Below are 4,490 nucleotides of genomic sequence, written 5' to 3'. Positions count from 1 at the left end.
AGATGTTAAGGTTAACTTAAAAAATATCTCTGGAGGACTCTTCCAGATGTTGTGTGAGTGATAGCAAAGCACATTTCCATCGGCCACATTCTCCTGGGGCCGTCGGCAGGTGGGATGGGTGGAGTGAATGTGACAGTCAGGAGAAGCTGTGTCGTCTTGGGGAAGGAGGTTTAAATTCATTTAAAATACTTTAAAAAATTGAAATTGGCTGGCGCCTGGGTGGCTCAGTCAGTTNACTAAATCGCTTGAACAGGAATACCCACTTCGCACTGCTTCTTGTGAACTTGACCACCGATGCAGCTTTACATTTTTTTTACTCCATCATTTTTAAAACCATCTTTACAAAATACTGTATATATTTAAGACAGTATGATGTTTTAATATAAGTATACCAAAAAAAAATCTATGTAAGTGTACCTTATGCAATGATTACTGCGATAAGGGTCATTAACATATCCATCACCTTACATAATTACCATTTTATGTGCATGTCATGAAAACACTTAAGATAAACTCTTAGCAAATTCCAAGTATACACTACATTATTGTTAACTGTAGTTACTGGGTTGTATATTAGAGCTTTAGAACTCATTCCTCTTCTAAGTTTGTTGTCTATGACTAACATCTCCCCATTTTTTCCCACCCCATAGACGTTGGCAATCAGCAGCCATCATTCTACTGTCTCTCTGAGCTTGACTTTCTTCGATTCTACATNGTGTATTATAATACTTATTATTTATACATTGTATACAATACAGTATATATAATATACCTATGTATGTTGTATATAATATATAGGAAAATATATACTATATATGTATATATTTTACAGTTCCTTTATCCATCCATGCATCCACTGACACTTAGGTTGTTTTGGTACTTGGCTATTAGGAATAATGCTGCGATGAACTTGAAGATGGAGATAACTCTTTGAGACCCTGATTTCATTTCCTTGGCGTATATACCCAGAAGTGAGTTTGCTGGTTCACATGGTACTTCTAATTTTAACGTTTTGAGGAACTTCCACGTTGTTTTCCATAGAGGTTGCATGAACGTACTCACTCACCACTAGTACGCAAGGGTTTCCTTTTCTCCGCTTCCTTGCCAACATGTGTTCTCTTCTTAAAAACAGCCAACTTAACAGGGTGCCTGGGTGGATCGGTTGGATAAGCCTCTGACTTTGGCTTAGGTCATGATCTCATGGTTCATGGGTTCGAGCCCTGCATTAGACTCTGTGCTGACAGCGTGGAGCATCCCTGGGATTCTCTCTCTCTACTTCTCTCTTCTCTGCTCCTCCCCCACTCTCTCTCTCTCTCAAAATAAATAAATGAACTTTTAAAAAATAGCCATCCTAACAAGTGTGAGGTGTTATCTCTTGCGGTATCGGTTTACATTTCTCTGATGATTAGTGGTGTTGAGCACCTTTTCATGTGCTTGTTGGTCACCTGTAGATCTTCCTCGGGAAAATGCCTACATTCTTCCTTTGCCCATTTTGTAATTTTACTGGGTTTTTGCTCTTGAGTTGTCTGAGTTCCTTATGTGTCTTGGACATAAACCCCTTATCGCATAGATGGCTTGCAAATATGTTCTCCCATTGTATAGATTGCCTTCCCGTTTTGGTGGCTCCGGGACCCTCGGCCCTCCTGTGCTGGTGGTGCGTGGTGCCCATGCTCAGGGCACAGGCCCTCCAAGCAACAGCAGAGCTGTGGTCCTGAGCTCGGGAGTACACGGCATGATTCTAGAGTACAGGCATGTGCGGGTTATGAGCTCAGACTCAGCTTTTATTCCAAACTGTTCTGACACTTGCAAGCGGTCTTCGCAATCTTCATATTTCTAGGTGGTTATGTGCTGTGCGTTAGTTTCACTTTGGAAAACACTTAAAGCCAATTATGGGGATAAGATGTGTAAGAAAATCTAGCGTTGCTGTTCCTTTAGACTTGATAGAAAAATATATTGGCTATAAAATAATAGCTATGATTTCTGGAATGGATTTTAAACTGGGAAGTGTAGCTTACTACTTAATGTGCCAGAATTCTAATACATGCTGAAAACCAAGTCCTGTTACTTGCTAACATTTCATGTCTGTTGTTTCCTGGCTATTAATGTTCCAATTCTAATGTTTGTTTATTTTTGAGAAAGAGATCAGGGAAGGGGCAGAGAAAGGGGGCAGAGGATACAAAGCTGCCTGTGCACTATCAGCACAGAGCCTGATGCGAGGCTCGAACCCATGGACCGTGAGATCCTAACCTGAGCCGAAGTTGGACGCTTATCCGACTGAGCCACCCAGGCGCCCGTTAACTTGCCAGTTCTAAAGGCGTTTGTAAAATGGGTATAAAATGATCTTAGTATAAAGTCATTAGTCTTGTTTCCTCCATATTAGGGGGAAATGCAGAATACAGAAAGATCGGTAATAGCTCACTTCTGTCCCTGTTGATAGGAATCAAGCTGGTCACTTCGCCTTACCCACTTCCAAATTCTTCCAACCCTTGAAGTTGAAACATTTCTAAGAGAAGCAATTACCATGCTTAAGCATTATTAATAGTTTTTAAATAACTTGCAATGCTTGAAAATGGACATGAAATAAACACTGTTTTTAAGATACTTACAAAAAAAATGTCCATGTTCTGCTTGTTGCTAATACAGGGGATTCACTTGAGAACATGCACACAAGTTTCAAGTTTCAAATTGTGACTCGGGCAACAGCTGTCTCTATCATGCAGACCAAGCCCTTCCTAATACCTCCCTCATTGGGGTTTGCTATTAGCTTCCATTAAATCGTTCTGACTCCCTTATGCAGCAGAACAGAGCCATCCCCATTTGTCTTTCCCTTTGGGAGGAATGAGGAAGGTGATTATAAACTGTACCTAGACTTGCAGTTGAAGATGAAAGATTTGAACTGTGCACACCCGAGGGTCCTAATCTGGAAAAGTCACAGGTGACTAAGGCACCTTTATATTACACCTTTCCCCTCACACCTTCCTCTTTTCATTTAATTGCTTTGGAATTTGTTGCTTATTTGCACCTAAAATTTATAAGGAATACTCAGGGACTCTTGCAAAGACGTTTATTTCAATAACAAAAGCTCCCGGCTGGTGGAGTAGCAGCTATGCAATATATGAATATAGTTTTTAGTCTGCCAAATTTATTTTATCCCAGCTTTAATGACGTACAATGGACACATAACATTGATTAATAATTTTAGAAAGCACATGACATCAAACAACATCAACACGTCATATGGCCTAGTGATTACCCGACCCGTCTTTTTGTCTGACCGCTGCGGATGACACTTGAGGGACTACTTTGCAAGGCAGCTGATTCCATGTTCAGACACCACTAATTGGTAGAAACTTCTTTGACCCTTCTTTCTATCCAGTTGTGCTCTGATCTCTGTAACAAAACCTTTCTGCCCTGTTCTGCCCTCAGGATCTACGTAGAATCAGTACACTGCTTGTTGTATAATCACCCTTGCAGATATTAGAAGCCAGCTGTGTGCCCCTTTCAAGTCCTTTCTCCTCCAGCACGTGTGGCTCACGTTGACCCCTCTGTTGCTCATAGCTCAGCTTTTCTTTCTTCCTTTTTTTTTTTTTTTTTTTTTTGAGAGAGAGGGAGCGCATGCAAGCAGGGGAGGGATAGAGAGACCGAGACCAAGAGGGAGAGGGAGACAGAATCCGAAGCTGTCTCCAGGCTCTAAATGTCAGCACAGAGCCCAATGCGGTGCTCGAACTCAGGAACCGCAAAATCGTGACCTGAGCCAAAGTCGGAAGCTTAACCGGCTGAGCCACCCAGGCACCCCATAGCTCAGCATTTCTGAACTTCTCACGATCTGTGCATAGTCATCTGCTTATACTCACACAGCCATGAATGCGGCTTTAATATGCCTCACCAGTTTGGGAAGGAACTCTGAGACAACGTGAAAATCCTAGATGTGTTTACCAGTCAATATATAAAAACCCTGCCTTGGTGCTGGTGTTTCTTTGCGGGGTATAGAAGTGCACACATTTTTCAAATGGTTAATGGAAATGTGGAAGGTTCTGCTGAATTTTCTGACATCCATCTTCAATCCATACCACAAATGTGTATTTATATTTTCATGCATATTTTGTCATACACTTAATTCCTGTACTCATTTCACACATGAAAATTGATGTGTCTTAAAATTAGCTAAGCTATTTGAAAATGTGATCCTTTGTGTTTACCCTCCTGGCACTGAGAAATAATGTACCGGATAATACCTTGATGACAGGAGAAGAGCATCTAGTTGACATTTCAATTCCTNCCAACAATTGCCTTTAAAAAAAAAAAAAATGAATGATGCCAATGTCAGTTCTCATACTGATCATCCAAGGGCTTTTATTTATAGAAACCACGCTAGCTTTAATGAGGTCATGGTGTAAAATAATGCTCTGAAATTCACAGAGCAATTAGATTGTCAAGGAATGCTTTTGATCCTAGAGAAGGAAATAAAGTGCCCATTGTTACATATGTTT

Source organism: Crocuta crocuta, unplaced genomic scaffold (genome assembly GCF_008692635.1).
Source record: "Crocuta crocuta isolate KB4526 unplaced genomic scaffold, BGI_CrCroc_1.0 scaffold581, whole genome shotgun sequence".
NCBI classification, from domain to species: Eukaryota; Metazoa; Chordata; class Mammalia; order Carnivora; family Hyaenidae; genus Crocuta; species Crocuta crocuta.
The sequence above is the reverse complement of the archived record's forward strand: the minus strand, read 5'-3'. Positions refer to the sequence as shown.